Source organism: Onychostruthus taczanowskii, unplaced genomic scaffold (assembly GCF_017590055.1).
Source record: "Onychostruthus taczanowskii isolate IOZ18803 unplaced genomic scaffold, ASM1759005v1 scaffold18, whole genome shotgun sequence".
NCBI classification, from domain to species: domain Eukaryota; kingdom Metazoa; phylum Chordata; class Aves; order Passeriformes; family Passeridae; genus Onychostruthus; species Onychostruthus taczanowskii.
This window is the reverse complement of record NW_024499017.1, coordinates 10522826-10543047: the sequence shown is the minus strand read 5'-3', so window position 1 is coordinate 10543047 and position 20222 is coordinate 10522826. Positions and strand designations below refer to the sequence as shown.

The window sequence follows — 20222 nt, the reverse complement described above, 5'->3', positions numbered from 1 at the left end:
AAACTTCTGGCATTTTAGGTTGTGCCAGCTGATGGGGATGAGATGCCCTAGATTTACAAGCCCCTCCAGCTGAGAGCTGTCTGAAGTTATCCCAGTTTGAAAACTCTATTTTGGAAGCAGATAAGAACTCTGCAAGGTTTCACACTGTTCCAGTGGAAGCAGGAGGTACAGATGGAAGTTTACAGGCAGCATAATCTGCAGTGATACAGAATCTGTCTGAGTTTTAAAAATGAAATCTCGAGCCAGCATTTTGTTTTCTGTGAAAAGCTGAGTGGGGAAAGGAGAATTTGGGCTGAACGTTCCATATTTCAATCCATCTGAACACAATAAGTCTTCCAAGTCTGCTGACAAAGTGATGAATGAAGTCTACTGCACATAGTTTCTTCTACTGGATATACAAGATTTTTTTTTTTTCTCAAATTATCCAGTCTACATCCAGTTGGCTCAACATTCATTGAGCAAAACATTACTGCTCTATCAAAAAGCTATGATACAAGAATAATCATTTAGAGATCAGAGACATAAGTGAACTTTCATGATTAATGATCCCTTTCCTTTTCTGTTTTCCTCCCATAGCAGAAAAATCTTTATTATACCCTGAACATCCAGGTGAGCACTGAGCTCTCATTACCCAGGATGGGAACAACGAAGACCTCAGGCCTCTAACCCCGTTAGCACAGAACAATTCTGTTTCCAAGGTCAAGAATAAAGAAAAATAGCTACAAAAGCAGAGTATTTGACTAATGACCGTGGGTGATGTGAGCCTGCCCATCCAGCACTGTGAGGGGAGCATTCCAAAGGCAGGGTCAGGGGAGTTCACTGGCAGCTGGGGTGAAGCTGCTTTGGAAACTCTGAGATTTAAGCATATATTGCAGCAACAGATGTATGGTCTGGCACTGCACAGCTGTGAAAAGGTCAGGAAAAATCTCAGCTATGTTAAATGGATTTATTGCTTTCTGCTTTAAGGCTTCTGCTGGTCTCCATCTCCCACCACCCAGCTCCTTTTGCCAGTGCTCATTTCATCTTTCCTTGTAAGAAAAATATTTGTGCTAAAGGAAAATGAAACATTCCTTTTGTAAGGGCCCGTTGTGTGCTTATTTCTTATCTGGAATGTCACAGAGGGAACATTCAGGGCCCTTTCATTTTCTCACCGGTAATTTATGTTTTCCTACTCAAACACTCTCTGTACACACATCCTTCTGGAGCACAAACACCACTGCAGCCACAGCTGGATATGCTTTGTGCAAATGGTTAAGCATTTGCTATTTTTTTGTTAATAAGGAAGATCCAAATGAACTAAGGGTGTTTTTATAACCTGATATGAATTTTCTCTGAGCTGTTTGGGAATGACTGGCAGGGCTGCCCAGCTGATGTGTCTGAGCACTGAGAATTAGCAGGGAGGTCAAAACAGCCCAAGGCTCTGCACTTCTGCTCTGGCCAGAGAGAAGGATCACACCCAGACACAGGGATCAGACCTGCCCTGTGTGGGCTGCAGGGTCACCTGAACGAGGGGCCTTAGAGCCCCCCAGTACCTAAAGGGGAATTTTTGTATGGGGATGAAGTGATAGGACAAGCGGGCATGGCTTTGAGGCTTGGATGGGATATTGGGAAGGAATTGTTCCTGTGAGGGTGGGGAGCCCTGGCACAGGGTGCCCAGAGCAGCTGGGGCTGCCCCTGGATCCCTGGCAGTGCCCAAGGCCAGGCTGGACATTGGAGCCTGGGACAGTGGAAGGTGTCCCTGCCATGGCAGGGGTGGAATGGGATGAGCTTTAAGGTCCCTTCCTGTTGCAGTGAGGCAGAAAAATTATAAAGAAAGGCCTCATAAAATCAGGCCTGCTCTGTCAAATCAGTGGCTGGCCTTGTCAAGCTGGCACTGTGCAAGTTCCCATGTGAAAGCAATCCTGGTGTGAGCAGCTGGTTAACAAAACAATCTATTCCTGGGAAAAAAACTACTTGAACCTGTATAAATATTAAATCTATCCCATGAGAACCAGTCAAGAAAATAACAGATGAAGAGTAGAGAGATTTGATGGACAAGTAAAATACCATTTACTGACCAATAAAATAAATGGCAAGAAAGCTCCTGACCAATTGGAGTCCCACACGAGGTCTGTGAAACTGGATGAAAAGGAGTTTTGTGAGTTAAAAAGGGGTTTTTTCTGCCATGAAGAAAATGGAATCCTGTGTCATTTAGTCCAATACCTTCCCACCCAAACCATCCTGTGATTCTCTGAACAGCAAAGGGGCTGTCGCAGGGGCACATGCTGGTTCTGGCTCCTGTGAGAGACATCCCTGGAAGGTTTTGCTGGAAGGAGAAGCATCACCCCAAGGACAGACGTGACCCATGGTGGGGCTGGTGGGCAGCAGGCAGCACCAGGCACCTCCACAGCCACTGATCACCAGAGCTGACACTGCTGGGATGCCTGGAAATCCTTCAGCAGCAGCTTTGGAATCCTCTGATTCCAAACACACCCACTGATCACCAGAGCTGACACTGCTGGGATGCCTGGAAATCCTTCAGCAGCCCTCTGATTCCAAACACACTGAATGTCTCATGCAAATAAAGGCAATTCCCAGGAAATACAGGTGGCACCAGTAAGATAAACAAGAATTTGGTATCATCTTCAGTTTATATCAAAAAGCTTTTCTGCAATGTTGAATATTTATTAAATCCGGACATGTATGAAGAGCATGAGCTCATTAAGAGACTGTGCTATTCCTCTCTTTTAGGAGTGGTTCTCCTTCTCCTGTAGAATCCTCCATGTAATGTGCTCATACATCTGCATCAATATTGCCACACCGAGCTCTTCCCAAGGACAGCCAGTGCAGGAGGGATTAATTGGATCCTGACACACATTTCTAGATACAGATTTTTCACCTGAGCTTGCCAGTTCTAGGGGAAATCATTTTAAGGGACAATAAATACCACTTTATTTCTGTACACAGCAGTGTGATATACTGTAAGCAGCCACCCTTCCTCCCCTTGGAAGGCAGAAAAATGCTGTGCTTGCAGGTACCTCAGAAACATCTCCTATTTCTTGCCTCTGAGTAAGCTCATAATTAGAGTAGAAACATGAGGAGCAATTTCAATGGAGCTGTAAAACTCCAACAGAAGGAAAAAAAATCTATTGGAGGCTAGAACAAAATCTTTTTTTAATCTGGCTAATGCTGCTTTTGTGCTGATGCTAATCATTATATTTATGACTAACTGTGGGACATTCCAAAGCATTGACACCTGACTTCACTTACCAGAAAAGCAATCAATTGCAGATATTCAACTTGGTGATTAATATGTAGATACATAATTTTTAGTGGATTAAACCATGTTGTATCAATTTGGTGGTCTTTAGGATTTATAATCAAACCCTGGTGACATCTGATTAATGCCAGCTCAGGCTCCCTGAACCATACAATATTCTTGCTCCTTTGGAGCTCAGATCACAGCAGGCTGATTACCCCCTGATTATCCTGAGTAACTGGGGTCAGAGGTTGGTTGGCACCACAGAACACATTTAATTCAATCAATTCAGTGAGTGAAGCAGTTGGGGAAAAAAAAAAAAAAAGATATTCCAATTGCTGTTATATAGCATTAGAAAAATTGCCCAGGACTTCTGTGCTCCAAATGATGAGCATTTTTCCTTAATTTCTAATTTAGTATTCTGCTGGGGTTTGCAGCTTCGATTACTTGTAATATTTTCACTCAAAGTCAGGGGCACTGAGCTTGGAGGGAGGAAGGAAAACCAGAGGGAGAAAAGTTTCCTGCATTAAGGAGGATAATAACCTTTGTGACAGGCACACAGAGGCTGGCACAGCTCAGCTCTGCCTTTCCTGGTTACCCTCTCTGCTGCTAATTCACAAACTCCTCCTGCTTCTCACTACACGTCCCTCCTGCCACTGCCAGACTTTTGGTCTTACTTTCCCTTCTGGTGGATTTGTACTGTTGTTTAGCCGAGAAGAACTTGATTTTCTGGTAAGCAGAGAGTCTTTGATCACCTGTGGCAGAGCACAGGGGTGATTTCAGAGAGCCCAGCGCCCTCCTGGCTGCTCTCAGCACTGGGGGAGCTCATTAAAGGCTCCACTCTGTACCTCAGCCTCCTGAAGCACCAGGCGCTGTGTCTGGCATGAAACACAAAAAACTCCTCTTGTTCTCCCTGAAAACCTCGAGGCGTTCACACACCAGAGTCCAGCAGCTCAGTTTGGCTCCTGAGAGGGAGGTTTGCATCCTGCACGAGGATCCTGAGCCTGCTGACACACAAATATTCCTTACTGTGCATCCTGAAGCTGCTGCCACAGCCAGACTCTGCCCTGGGGTGGGTGATTGTCACAGCTCCAGGCACTGCTGAGGGTGGAGAGCCTGCTCAAAGGGGCAGGGGAGGATCTAACAGGGGTGAGGGACATCAGAGAAAGGAAATTTGGACCTAATGTGGAGCTTCAGGCCAAGCAACACGCAAAAACACTTTCTCAAAGATTTATACATGACCCCAAATGATGCCAAGGGCAAATGGTCAGTGTGAGCATCCCCTGTGTCCTGGCAAAGATCCCAGGTGTCAGAGCTCCCCACAACAGTCTGACCACAAACACTGGGATGGAAACAACTTCATAGCCCAGAGGAGCCAGGAAATGGTGGGAGAAACAGCAGGAAAAGGGGTAGGAGCTGAGAAAGGCACGTACAACACTTTTACATCTGTCCTATTGTCACTATTGAAACTTTTTCTAAGTTGAAAAATATTTATTTGTTTCAGTAATTCAATGAGGATTAATAATAATTCTTGGATGACCTTGGATTAGTTTGCAGTCTTATGAACATTAAATTCCTGGCTTTATATATAAGGTGGGCTTTCCTTTGCCCATCAACAAGGTTTTGAATGTAAAAATACAACATCAAGGTTAGCCATTACCTGCAATGCTTCCTCAGAAATTAAAGCAACTTTCTTGAGTAGAATTCTTTAATAAAGAAAATTAAGTCTTAGGCTTCTGTTTTCTCTGCAAGCAGGAGGAAGTTGCAATTTAATTTTCTGCTTGCCCATGGAGAAGATCCATTTTCTGTATGTTCCTTTGGGGTTCTTTGGAATGAAAAATGTTATATGGTATAAAACATTATCTTAATGAAGCTCACTCAACTATCCCTGGAACTGACGAATTTCCTCCTGAACCCCTGGGCACATTTGCCCACAGGACAAACCCTGGCATAGCTATCAGCATTCCTTACCTTAAGAGAAGCCCAGAATAGGAGCTGCAGGACAGAAATTTGGCGTTTTGGAGAAGATCACAGTGTCCCTAAATGGGACATAAGGCTGGAAAATATAGGCAGTGCCTGTAGAGCCCTACACAGTGCCTGCAGGCTCTCCTTTGGGTGTGAAATATTCTCAGCCTATCCTACTACAAAATCCAAAACAAATAAAAAGACAACACCCAAATGACTTAATCAATTCTCCACATCAAGCACAAAACCACAGGTAGAGAGGAAAACATGCAGCAGCAAAATCCCAACACATCAAAGCCCTAAAAATCTATACAGCCTTCTCCTCCTGTGCTGAGGATGAAAGGAGAAGACACCACAGACAGCAGATGTTGGTTTTGTCACTTATTCTGTGCTGGAAAAAAGAATTGTGGACAATAAAAGGGATTTGATGTTGTGCAAACAGCAAAACTCTGTGGAGAAGTGCAGGGAAGAGGCAAGAATTATTCCAGTGGGTCACAGCCCCTGGCTCCTGCCCACAGCAGGAAGGAAAGGAGCCCTGGGACAGGCAGAGGTGTGAAGCACGTGGCCTGGGATAATTCTGGGGAGCAAATGGCTTGATGTGGATAAATGATTGTCTGTGTGCCACCTGCACAGGGACAAGGCCAAGAACTGCTGAGCTTCACTGGAGGCAAGGGAAATCCTCACCGGATAGGAGGCAAAACCTGCAGGGAAGCTGAAGGACTGTAGAGGATTGCTGGGAGACCACAGACACTGTAACCTCAAAGCTCATAAAGGAAAAACAAAAAAAAAAAAAAAAAAAAAGGCAAATACTGGAAATTACATATATAGGAGGGAGGAATTTGAGGATATCTTGTGAACCCTTCCCTGAAAATTTCATGAGAAGCCCAAATCCAAGAATCTATGCAGAACAAAACACATATGGCCTGATTTTCTAACATTTTTAAGGTTCATGATGTTCATGAACACCCAGGAAGTTCACTGAATTGCCATGATGTTTTTTTTTTTCCCTGTGCCAAAACCAAGTGACAGGAAAGAATTTCCTGACTGAGATTCCAGTCTGAAACTCCCCATCATCCAAGAGTCTTCATTATGCTGGGTTTGGTGCTGACAGCTGGAGACACAGAGTGGAACTGCAAAATAACACTTGCCCTCCTTCCTGCAGATAAAAATTGTGCCTGTGGCTTTCCTAGCTGGTCACGTCCTCTTTTGGCAACAAAATGTAAGGAAAGGGGAGAGGAAAATAACTCTGATCTCAGCCTGGGGAAGGATCCAAAGGGGACAAGAGTGGCAGCACTAGATAGCAAAATTTAGTTGTTTTGAGGCTGCAGCGTGGCCACTGTAGCAAAATTCCTGCTCCACTTAGAACTCCTCCATTTTATTAGTGAATTAAAACTCTTCCCTTGCAGCCCTGCAGGAACAAACTGCTCCTGCCACGCAGATGAGATTTCTGAAGGAAATCATGCTTTTAACAAATCTCAGCCATTACTTCATCATTTTCCTGAATTGTCTGGCAAAAAGGAATTTAAAGGCCTGCATTTAATTCTGGAGCAGCTATGAAATGAAGAAAACAGATTGATTTGCATTCTGTTCCGTTCCTCTCTTTGCCAAAGTGATTTTTATAAAAAAAACCCTAAAAATTGAAAAGACTTAAACCCTACAATCTGAGCCTGAGAATTCAGTTTTCAACATCAAACCACTGAATATTGTTTTTTTAAATTTCCTTACAATATAAAGCTTTAGAAATAAGGTTTGCTGAAGAAATGCTGCCAGAACCCCCAGAACGTGTCATCCACTCATTCCTCACATGGAATTAAAGCAAAATGCCAGCCTTGCATTGCCCACAAACCCTGCCAACAAATGAAGTTTGTGACAGGCTGAGAGCACTGTCTGGGGTTTTTATGCTCATTTTTTTCCATGGCAACCTCTCTGTTTCACGTGCAGGGTTTCATTCCCTCCAATCTCTGCATTGTCCTGTTTGGTTTATCCCTTCCAGGAGCACCTGCCACGTCTCCACTCTGCTGCAAGGCACAGAAATCACATTTGGAGCGCCTGGGGCCAGCTGACACTTGTTCCTCAGCCAAAAATTTCACTGCAATCACACTCAACCTTCTCACCTGTCCCACTTCCCAGCCATTATTTGTCCCTTCCTTGGTTTCCTCCAATATCCAGCTGAGAAATTTCATCTCCTCCCCTGGCGCTGCAAGTTCCAGCCCAAGAGATCTGACACAGCTGCTCTGTGCACCTTGTCCTGGCAGGGACAATGTCCTTGGAACCCACCTGCACAGACAACAAGGGACTTTTCCACTCAGATCCTGGGTGCCCCAGTGCCTGGGTTTTGAGAACAGCCTTGAAGAGATGGGATTTAAATTGTATTGAGGGCATTAGCCTAAAGTGAATGAACAGGAGAGCATCCTTCTCCTTCATATCTCCAGAATGATAAATGTGAGAGTGAAACATATAATTTTTTTTTTTTCTGAGGCAAAGAAAATGGGAAACCAACATGGATTTCAGGCACATGAGAAATAGCTTATGAATTTAGATGATAGTTCAGCAGAAATAAATTGTACATCTGTTCATTCATTTTAATAAAGCAGGGAAATGACACGCTGCTGGAGCCTTTGGAGAATGCTGGGATTTTTAAATGATGATCCTATAATAATGGCATTAACATTTGTAATGCTGCCCATACTTAAAGAATTTAAGAAAAATACATTGATGGGATAAGTGAGCTTCAAACTATAGTCTGGACTCCAGGCATTAAAAAGTGAATAAGGTGCTTCCTGAATACTCCCAAATTAGTTCAGGAAGGGATCTACAATGGCCTTCCAGTGTGTGTTGATAAAGCTTATTATTTCTGAATAAATAATTCAGATGTGCAACATGTAGCTGAATTTCTGCTGACTAGAACCCCAGTCTTCATTTGTAGGCAGCTGAAGTGGAGTGTTTACTTGAAAGTAGTCCATGAAAGAAGACAATGGGATGATTTTGCTGGCTGTATGGATGCATGGAAACATGTCCCACCTTCTGCTGAATTCAGGCAGGAATGGAACATTTCCCCTGCATCTCCCATAACACAGAATTTAGAAATAGAAAAGCTTCACTGCTTCATTTCATATTTACAAAGCCAACAAGCAAATTTAAGAAATAAACCAGTGAAACTGCAGGGGATGGTGCATTTTAAAAGCTATGTTTTGATTTTCCAAACTGATCTCCATGGGAAATAATGACTTAGGAGTTCAATAATAACTGCCGTGTTCCCTTTAAAAGCACAATTATTAAGATCATTAAAATTTCCTTTTAATTGATTGCATTAGAGCAATTGCTGCTGGAGTAAGGAGCATCTAAAACGGATTAGTGCTCACATATTGCTCTTTGATCAACTGGGATAACCCTCACTCAAGGCAGGGGAAACAGGCAAGCCTGAAATCCATGAGAAGCGGAGAAGTTCACCTAAATTAGATCTCAGAATCCGAGACCTTTTGATAATGTCCCAACACTGCTCCCCACTGCCACCAGAGGAGCTCAGGCTGAACTGATGGATCTTCCCAAGGCAGAGGTTTCCCAGAGGTGCTGCTGGGAGCCAGCAGAGCTGGCAGAAACTCCTCAGTGCTGACATCCCAGCGCTCCTGTGCTCCCTGCTGCTCCAGCAGGCAGCCAAAAACAACCTCAACAGGCAGTCCAGGTAAGCAAGGCTCTTTGTGATTTGGTTCTCTCCTGAGTACAGGGGGATTGAAGAAAAGAAATTCCCCTGGGACACAGAGAACCCCTGGGTGAACACTGCCCAGCCACAGAACCCTCACAGATTGATTTGAGCTGCATTTTAATCATTTTCCTGGAGGAAAGGAAACAGCTCCCAGGGACTGTCAGGCAGCCCTGTCACAGGGCAGGATAAACCTGTTTGTGCCAGGAATGTCAGGCAGTGCCTGTGTCACAGGAAAAGGACATTAAAGAGTTCAACATCTGCAGGCAAAGTTGAATTTATTTACTTATGACTTCAATTATTATTTAAGAAGGAAAAATTGAAAAGGTCAGAACTGCTAAATCAGAAAGGCTGCCCTTCATTTGTCTTCAAACATACACAGGTTTCTTAGCTTGGTTCAGCACTGAATCAATTAATCAGAAACAATGTTCTTTGTTTTCAAATGCCAGTTGTGTTATTTCTAAATATGGAAATAAATTGTGTTATTTCCAAATGGACCTGTTGGTCTTAGAGCTCTTTTCCAACCTGAATGATTCTGTGGGTCTGTGAAACAGACAAGGAAATCCAAGTTTCATTTTTGTTTTAACCCATGCTAGGAAATGCAACTTTAGGCAAACGAAATATCAGGTCTTCAGTTTAGGTAGGCAGACACCTGTGGGCCTGTGTTTCTATTTATATATATGCACAGAAATCCAGATTTACTTCCCAGTCTAAAACTGCTCTCCCATCTCCATTTGGATGGGAGCCACAGCTTGGATGCAGGCAGTTAAGAATATCAATACTACAGATAAATCTTCTTCCCTGATATTATTTCAGACAACTGTTGGTTTAGATTTAAGCTTATTTAGCAGGATTGATCTTCCTTATGTTTCTTTCAAAACTCCCTCACATAACTCCTTTGATTTTTCAAACTTTCTGTATTTTTTTTCAGCTAAGAGATTGCTTTCAACCCTTTAAACTTCTTGGGGACAGCAGTGCTCTCCTCACCATCAGTCTTCTAAATGAAACAAAATCATTGATCTAAGAACATCTGACAGTCCCAGTTAATGTATGGGCACTGCCAGCCTCCGTGGCTGCAGATGGGCAAAACAAATGAGCTGGGGAGGAGGAAATAAAGTCTAAAGAGAACAAATGAGGGGATGTGTGGAAGCCAACAGCCATGGGGCTCGATTTATAGAAGGCAGGAAAAGGATGTGCATAGACTTCTGTGAGCCCTGGGCAAACAGTCAGTTTGAGGCACTGAAAACAAAAGGTGGCTCCCAAGGGAAGCAGGGGATGAGGGCATGAGGAAGAGTTCACTGGGAGATGGGATCAAGGGATGGGAAAAGGAAAGTCTTCCAGAAATCAGAAAAAAGGGGGAAAATCATGGGGACAGAATGAGAGGAAAAAGGTCAGAAACAGATTTCGGTGATATCGTTTTCCATGCAGGGGAAAAGTGATGAAAATAAGAGCAGAGAGAAAGGGGAGTCACTCAGCAGAAAGCAGCCAGGGATCCATCACTGAGTGTCTGGGAGCTCTGAGGCAGCAGCTGGGAACAGGAGCAGAGGGGTTGAAGGAATGGGAGGTGATCAGGCTCGAAGAGTTTGGAGAGGAAGGAAAATTTAAAGCTAATTATTAAAATTCAAAGAAGGCTCCTAACAGACTCCTAACTAAAGAATAGGCTTGGGAGGGGGAAAACCCAAGAGTTTACTCTTTGGTTAGTTGGAATGAGGAATCTTGTCTTAAAAAAAAGGAATGATGCAACAGGCAGAAGGAACTTCGAAGGATAAATTTTAGCACTGGAGAAATTAAATATCAAGGAGAGGACACAAGTGATTAGCACAGATCTCTATAAAAACATCAAGAGGAGAACTGGAGTTAGAATAGAAACTCCAAAGGACTGGCTGTAGAGCAATAGCGTTGGAGGGAAATATTGGTAAAGAAAACAACTGGGGTTCAGGGATTTTTTCTAATCTGGTCAAAGTCTAGAATGGGAAAGGGATGATAACATCAATACTCTGTGTAGAGATGGGCTTGCACTTTTTTTTTTTTTTGTGACATATGGACTGAGAACACAGGGGAACACATTTGTAAAAACAAATAAATATTAAGTGACTGTTAGACAGACGGCTGGAGAAAGGGCTACCCTTTAAGCAAATAAGCATCTGGAACTCCAAGGCAAACAAGTCCTGGAAAAAAGCCAAAGTAGGAAATACAAGGGTATGAATAAATTCCACTTCTGAACCATTTTCCTCAAAAGAGATTGTAACTACAAGGAGTCCTGTTTAACCCCCTAATCTGCTTTTTCTTACATGAAACAACACCATTTTCATTCCACTATGTTCAAGACACAACCAGGCCTATATAATTTTATTTTTCCCAAAAGGAATGTCTTTCACAGGCACTTGCTAAAAATTTTACTTGAATAAACCTGCAGCTCCTTTTAGCATGGTGAGTTTTATCCATTGTCTATTTTAATGCTTCAGAGCAGAAAGAAAAAAGATATTTTGTCTAAACCATCGTGACCCTTTGATTAGTGTGCACAGATGGTTAGCAAATTTTGGAGTAGCCAAATCAGTCTTAGTGTTGCTGAGAAAAATCCTAAAATCTCACTTGTCAGTGAAGGAATTGATAAACTGATCACAAAACTCATTCCACTCTAGTGGAATGACCCAAGCAGCCACATAAACTATTATTTTTGAATGAATTGACTTCAGCTTTACAAATTCCCTCTGCTCATATAAACTGCAGCTATGATACCAGCTCACACATATTCTGTAATTGGTATTAAATAGGGTTTTGTCTGCTGCAAATTGAATATGTTAAGATCTATAGTGTGTTATCATGTTTAATCCTGCTTTAAAACAGAACTCCCACAGATGCTGCAGGCATATTAACAGTGTGGGTTTCTGAACTCGTGGGATTACCATGATACTTTGCAGCATATCTAACAATTCCTCTATTTGTTACTTCTCCAATCAGCTGCACTGTGTCAGACAAAGAGATTAAAAATTCTTAGTATTTCTGTTAAAATTCCACATTCCACAGGTGAGGAACTGAAATAATTTATACATGGAATAAAAAGTCCTTGAAGTCCAAAAAGGAAATACCTGGTTTTCTCTTTCTCACTCCCTGACCCCCACTTTACCTTCTGAACTACTTTCAACTGAAAGAGGGAGGATTAGATTGGATATTAAAGGGAAATTCTTCTCTGTAAGGGTGGGGAGGACCTGACACAAGCTGAGGGTGCCCCTGGATCCCTGGAAACGTACAGGGTCAGGTTGGACATTGGGGTTTGGAGCAGCCTGGGACAGTGAAAGGTGGCCCTGCTCATGGCACATTCATTGGGGTTTGGAGCAGCCTGGGACAGTGGAAGGTGGCCCTGCTCATGGCACATGGAATTAGATCCTTTTAAGAATTATTTTTAATCATTCTGGCATTCTATGAACAAGATAATGATGGTTTAGGAGGCACTCTGCAATGAATACCATGTGTAGAAATCACTGTTTCCACACTAAGGTTTTTTTTCAGCTGGATGTCACACAGTCAAACGAGGCCTCCCAACAGAGATCCCCAAAGTTAATTTCAGAAAAGAGATTGATGCATCATTTTGTATCTTGATCTGAAAGCAACTGTGTGAAGCCTCTTGGAAGCCTCTGTGTCACCTGCCAGCACTCAGAGGTGAAGCTGGAATTCCTTGGACAGTTAATGAAGTTCAATATGCTATGAACACTCTTGGAGAAGAGTGAAATCAAAGGACAGTTCCATGGACTGCTTCACCAGTACATTTAGAGGAAAAAAAAAATTATCGGGGAAAATATTCAAATTTTTAAATGTCCAACTGAAATCTGTGGAAAATAGTCCTAATTTGATTTGAAGGCAACTGCAAAATTCCAGCTGGAGGGGTTTTGTATCTTGATCTGAAAGCAACTGTGTGAAGCCTCTTGGAAGCCTCTGTGTCACCTGCCAACACTCAGTGGTGAAGCTGGAATTCCTTGGACAGTTAATGAAGTTCAATATGCTATGAACACTCTTGGAGAAGAGTGAAATCAAAGGACAGTTCCATGGACTGCTTCACCAGTACATTTAGAGGAAAAAAAAAATTATCGGGGAAAATATTCAAATTTTTAAATGTCCAACTGAAATCTGTAGAAAATAGTCCTAATTTGATTTGAAGGTAACTGCAAAATTCCAGCTGGAGGGTTTTTTTTTTTGTTTGTTTGTTTGGTTGGTTGGTTTTTTGCTTTGTTTTGTTTAATTGGAAAAATCACATATCCACTCCTGGCAATGATTGCTAATAATTATGTTTATACAGCTTCCCTAAATAAGTGGTCCAAGACTAATTATAAATAAGTGGTCTGGAGACATTACATTATCTTTCTTTATCTTGTGCTTCCCTCGAGAGCCTTTGTCTGAGCCTTCATTCCTTTTTAATTTCTACTCTCCAGCTCCTCACCCAAAGGTGTTTGTGCTAGAGGAACTCCAAACTCTCCCTGCTACTGTTTACTTTGTAATCCTGACCTTAATATCTGTTGTAAAGTTCACACTTCATGGACCACGTTGAGGAAGCACATTAACCTTCACTTCTTGGGGAAGAGAGCAGTAAATTGTGGGTTTATGGCTTTGCTGCTGCTCGCGGGTTTGGATGTTTGCTGCCTGCAGAAGCAGATGGAAGAAGCCTTTGGAGGATAAGTCAGCACAGAAATGGGTTTGTGGTGAGAGTTTGCCAGCTGCAGTGAGAATTGCTGTTATTGCCACGGAGCTGCTCTGACCTTCCAAGCACGACCACAGGCTTGCACGAGGCAAGGGCTGGCCCAGGGGTTGGCATCAGGGTGGCTCAGATCAGCTGAGGACAGCAAATCAGGGCAGCCAAACAAAGGGCAGGGAAGGAACAGTGACAAAGAAGGGGGGAAAAAAGGAAAAGGACTGGCAAAAATGCAAGTTTGCTGTGTGAGCCTACTTGGAGAGCAAGAGTGCTGGGAGGAAAATCAGATCTGGAGGAGCAACGCAGTGTCTTTGTGTTCCTCCCCAAATTCCCACTGTTTGAATGATCATTTCCATTCACAGACCCTTCCCGGTATGGTACAAGTGTTTCTCAGCTGCTCCCAGGTTATAAAGCAGGCACTCTGTTGTTTTATGCACCACTGAAATGTGTTTATCTGGAGATTAAATAGACAACTTCATGTATTTCCTGACCTTGGTGGAGAGAAACAAAGCAGTGAACTCACCCCTCAGGAGCAAAGATAAATGTGGGAGTCTGCTGCCTACTGCCAGGCAGCGTATCCAGCCCTAATTATGTGATAAGTGCATGGACTCCGTGTTAAACATATTTTACAAAAGTTCTTGAACAAAGTGCTTACACTGGTTATGCAGATAGCTCACTGAAAGCCACATGAATACAGATTATTATGCACACTGTGTGAATCTGGATGAGTCCAGGAACCACCGGTCTTCCAAACAATATTATTTCATTTGGTTTTGGTTTCTTGCTGAAGAGTTCTCTGTTTCAGTCAATACACAGAATAATCACATTTGTTTTCCTTGCTCTGAAATTATTCTACTTCTGAAATGTTACAGCAGAGTATTTGTTTTAAGGTCATTGGTAATTCAATCCTGAGTGATGCTGAGCATTTCTCATCACATGAGAATCCTCAAGCCAGCTAGTTCTGATAAAAACTGACACACAATATTCAAGAAGAAGTAAAAAAAGAAAATAACAAAAAGCGTAATTTCATTACCCAGATAGCCAGATTGTTTAAATAAGTCTTCCAGATGTCCTTAGTTTGGTAGCACCACAACACATCTCAGAAATATTAATAAACCTTCTTCCTGATCATGGGCATTTTTCCAGGTTATTTGAAAATGTTTAGAAGAGAGACAGATATTTGGAACCCTAATTGCACTGAGAGTCAAAGCAATCTATGCTCCTAAACCCAGATTTTTGAACTCCAGTGGGCACCAGATGTCTTCACAGCTACTTTATTAAGTCCAATAATATTTTTTTAAATTATTTTTGACATCTAAAATTATTTAAGGAAAAAAAAAAAAAAGAAGGGGATGTCTACATGCCTATTATTTAGATTTTTAGATTCCTAAACAGCTTATGTGATTTTGAAACCTGTTCTGTAAGTCATGACAGCTCAGAAAACTCTGGATGCCATGGACTGTGCCATGGGTGAGACCAATGACCAATTATTAGCCATGAAGAAATGGTATAGTCACTGAAAATTAAATTTCATTTTTGCAGTGACAACAGAATGCTCACAGTCTTCATTTAGAAAATAAAATATTTGCTGCTATTTAGATGCTTGTTTCCTTTCATAAATTCTGCCTCTCACACATGAAAAATATACCAGGTAAGATCTTTCATTTGCTTTCAAGGAGACTTTTGGGCACTTGGAGCTATGTCAAGTGTGTTAGTGAACTGCTGCAAGAGTATGAAGTGGAAATAAAGCTGGCTGAAAAGGTCAGTGCAAATATTTATCCAATGTAGAGGTTTCTGAAGGTTAAGATATGCTCCAGGAGCCTTTCTAGCTGTATTTCCAACTCTAGAAAAAACAAGGGTGGCCAAAGAGCTCCTCTCTGGTGATCCCCAGCCATCCTGAAGCTGCTCTTTGTGCCAAAGTTTACTGACAGCTGGAGAGGCTTTGCCCTGCTCCGTTGAGTTTCTGCATGAATTCTGATTTCTCTGCATGTAAATTGTCTCACAGCCCAAAACCAGGAGCCAAATGGAAATTCCAATATGCATTCTGTTCATGTGATTTTGCTGCAATGGTTTTATCCATCCCACAAAACTATTTCTGCTGACAAATTGGCGCTGGGGGAGTTTGATCCAATTTGAACAGGCTGCTGGAATTCTAGATTTGTTCCCAACACTTTCAGGCCATAATGAAACCCTGATTCTTAACTATCAGCCTGGCAGGGCCTTGTCATCTGCTCAGATCTGCTGATGCTGCTCAAGCCCCTCAGCCCTGCCAACATGCAGCAGGAGAGAGCAGTTTGTGCTGGGGGAAGAACCCAAACTGGTTTATTCTCCCCAGCTCGCTGAGCCACCCTGGCAGCTCCTGCAGGTTTTGTCTCTGTTCAGCCTGGTTTGCACTGTGATTTCCACCCCAGCAGGGAATGGGAGAGGGCTGCAGCCCTGGCCTTGCTGCCCAGCTGGACTTTAGCACCTCTTTGGTCCTGTTTTCCACACAGTTGTGGTTCTCACGGAGGAGCTCTCCCAGTCAGATGTAAAGAAAAATAAAGAAAAAAACCCTGTGGGAGGAGGTTGGAAAGGGAATCATCCACCACTAACATGATTGTGTCTAAATGTGTGGTTCAGCTCACTGAAGTCCTGCACAGAAAGGAGCAGAATCAATTAAGAGTCCCAAAGGGCAAAATTCTCCCTGCAAGACAAGGTAAGAAGGACTCAGTCCACAGGAGGAGGAGAGGTGAGATTGGCTGGCTTCAAACATGCAAAGTCAATGGGCAGATCTGCTCTGGGTTGCCAAGGTCTGTTTACCACAGAAAAGAAAAGTATCACATCCAAGAGAGACATTTATGTAAAAGAAGTATAAAAAAATGATCCAGGAGGAACCTTAAAATTGCTTTAACTCCATATTTGTTCCTCAATAGAGTTTAACCAATACCAAGAATTAAGGCAGGGACTCTCAGCAGCTTCAAGCCCATTTCTCAACAGTCTGAGCTGCAAAATAAATCTCTCCAGATGGTGCTGTGGAAGTCTCACATCCTCTGTGCACCACGAGCAGACGGAGGTGCAGATTGTCCTCCAGGGGCTGCCTTCCCCAGGGGTAACACTGAGCCAGGGGACAGAGCTGCAAGTCACCATCAATCATGGTGACGAGCAACCCAGCCACTCACAGGTCTCCACAGGAGCTGATGAATCATTTATTAAAGCTCCCATTAGTCATTTATTACTCTTTTCTGAACCATTTATCAGCTGGTATTCAAAATGGAAGTAAATAATATTTTTCACTTAAGACTCCCAGCACTGGTGTATCTCAAGTTTCACCATGGTGGGGTTTTGTCAAATTACACAAATTTTATTCTGTTCACAGGAGGCAAGATCTTTATTTTACTGGAAAATTCTTTTCTAAGAACATATATATTAAAAAAAAAATTATACCAGGCAAAATATTTTCCCTAATCTTGCTCTCCCTGGTGTGACAGAATTATTTCTGTGCGACATTTCTTTGTCCCAGAAATGGATGGAATTGAAGGCGAGGCTGGAAGTGGCAGAAAGAGGAATTGTGTCAGGAATGGTTGTTCCCTGACCAAATGAAGTCTCTGTTTGTTATGAGCACTGTGACAAATCCCACTTTTCCAGGTTTGGCTAGGGATGAGCTGCAGTCCCAAATCTGTGGAGGAGGAGAAATGTGGGAACAGGGGGCACTGCAGAAAAATCATCCCCTTCAGCCACACCACTGCACTCCCCTGTCAAGGATTTACCCAGGAAAGACAATATATCTGATATTAAGGGAAAATAACACATTAAAGAGCAGCAATGGAAGTTTCAAAAATTCAGGGCAGAAGATAAAGGCAGAGTCAGAGGAATCTCATTTTTGAGCGCACGCTCTGCAGGCAGGAATGGAGTAAATAGGATTTGTTGGACTATCCTTTTGGAGAAGGAAGAAAAGACAGAAAGGGGTCAAGTCCATATCTTTCTTGTGCTAAAACTCATTTTTTCCTCCCCCAGGTCTTAGGCAGTATCTGGGCAGAGCCAGACCTCCAGGAACACACACAAGAAGAGAATTTGCCAGCTCGTGTCTTTCAGCAGATGCCACATTGTTAATTTTTCATCACATCACAGCCACAGTGACATTAACTCCGGACCAAAATCCCCTTTTTTTTGCAGGGTACAACACTGCAGTGATCTGTCAGCTACTCTTACAGGACACAACAAAAGAATTCTCATTTTTGTTAATGTTCTAGGTATAAACACTCAGCACCCTCAGTGCTCACTCAGTCCAGCTCATTCCCACCTACTGGGAATATCCTGCAGGATGCAAGCCAGATTTTCCAGAACTACCTGTGCCTGCTCCTTGCTTTGCTTCATTCCTTATTTTCTCATAAGCAACCCCTTGCTGCTGAACAAAATTTGAGCCTAAGGCCTTTCCCTGCTGGAAAGGAAACGCCAAAATCCTTTGTGACACAAAATAATAATTCACAAAATTAATTTTAAAACCTTTTCCCATAATAGAAATAAGGTTGTAAATTTTACAAAGCAGCCACTAACTTTACAAGTATCTCTATTTTCTATCTCTGTAATTTAAATCTGGCACAATATCCCAGCCACTGTGACCTTTTAAAGGCAGACCCTGCTACCTCTCCTGGGAGTTTTGGAGGAACTCTTAAAATATTGCTCTATTTGGCATTAAAGATGAAATTATTAAAACCCCTGGAGGAAACAGGGTACTGTTTGCACACCTGAATGGGTTTTTACACTGCTCAGAGCCTTTCATTAGCAGGAAGTGTAGATGTGAGACAGAACAAGGCAGAGATTTTGGAAGTGTGTGGAGTGACAGGGCAATAAGCAAACAATGAACCGGGCTGAAGCAATGCCTCGCTTATTGAGCCATCAAAGCACCTGACACACACTCCAAGCCTCGAGGGCTTCAGCCCTTGCTCTGCAGGTAAAGGAATTCTGTGCTGGATCACAGCCAGGATGCTCAGCTGCTCCTGGGGCCACCCTGGCACTCCATGGGGGAATTTTCCTGCCTCACCCTGGCCCAGGAGTGGGATGCAGGGAGGGGAGAAGGGTGGCTGGGAGAGCAGAGCCACTGGGCAAGCACTGCCTCTTCCAGGAGAGGGACTTGGCACAAGATCAGGAAGGGAATGGCCTCTAGCTGAAAAAATGGGGATTTAAATTGGATATTTGAAAGAAATTCCCCCCTGTGAGGGTAGTAAGCAACAGGTCACCCAGAGAAGCTGTGGTTGCCCCATCCCTGGAAGTGTCCAAGGCCAGAAAGAATTTAATTTATTAATAAATTAAATTACTATAATTTATTATTTATATTTTAATTAATTTATTTAATGAAATAAATAAAAGGAGCTACACTCTGGAATCAAAGCTTCAGATTTACTGAATTTGAGCTTTCTCCTTCAGAAGTTACCTTGAAAAATATTGTCTTTTCCTTTCAGCTCTAATTCCAATCAATAGTATTGCAGCCTGTGGCATGCAACTGGTATTAAAATGCAATAACTAAGCACTTGCAGCAGAAAATCAAATAAAGTGGCATTAAATCAGCTGACAGACACCTCCCTCCTCTTATTTTAACAGAGAATCTGCTCCTGAAGGGGGCTGGCATTACACATGAAAGGCTGATTTTTCCTGCCTTCTTCATGGAATATGAATATCACTTAGCAAGGCAGAGGGAAGATTTCTGAGGTCATTAGCATCACTAAATAGTGAAAGGTTCAAACCCACAGCAAACCATTCAAAAGGAAGAGAGGTGTTGCTATGGAAAAACAAAAAAACAACAACCAAGAAAAATATCTAAGAGCAGACTTTTCAAAGAAAACAAGATAATGCTGTCTCTTCACACCTATTTAATTTCCATGCTAAAACCCACAAACTTTCCAGGGTATAAAGTAACTTTTACTGTCACTGACAGAACTGAATTTATGAGCATTTCTGAATTTCCACAGAAATTGATGCTAACCATACATTTGTGGCTAAGCAGGCAGATGAATTTTTGTGTCCAATTTGCCAAATTAAGTCAAACAAGACCATAATTATAGAAAGACTTCTTCAAAAGAATTCAATCTAGAAATATTTCTTCCAGAGAAGAATTCTCCCACTTTGGAAATTCACATAGGTAGGACTCTGACTGACATGAATTGCTATCAATATTGATTAATCCAATAAATTCTCATTTCTAAATGCACCAAGCTGTCCTTGTACATTGTTATTTTCCAGAGGGTTAAAAAAGAAAATACAACATTTCAAAGATATTTTAAGTATTGGTTGTCAGGAAATGCCTTTCAGAGCATTAAAAGCCTGACCTAAAAGGTAATTCTAAGGGAATTAATAGTTTGATTATATTCACTTAATTGTCACCCATGTACTTGAAGGGTTTGGATCAGGCTCTCCATGACAATTTTTAGGTGACTGAAACACTGCTGCCAAAGCATTTTACTGATGTAGTTATAGATATTCCCTTGGCACAATTGTCATTGCTTCTACTTTCTTCTTTTTTCTTTTTTTAAAACACCCTTCTCTGTCGTGTTTGAATCTGGTATTCATCTACTTTGCATTTATAAAAGAAATCATTCTTCAAGTCAAATAGCAGCAATTTGTTTCAATATAATCCATTGGCAAATTGCTAATATTAGGCC

General features: G+C 42.2%; 1 protein-coding gene across 2 annotated transcripts in view; it reads right to left on the bottom strand.

Moving 5' to 3' along the window:
- Positions 1-20222, bottom strand: part of CDH13 (cadherin 13) — a 433407-nt gene that overhangs the window by 55766 nt on the left and 357419 nt on the right. The gene's annotated exons all lie outside the window — the stretch shown is intronic.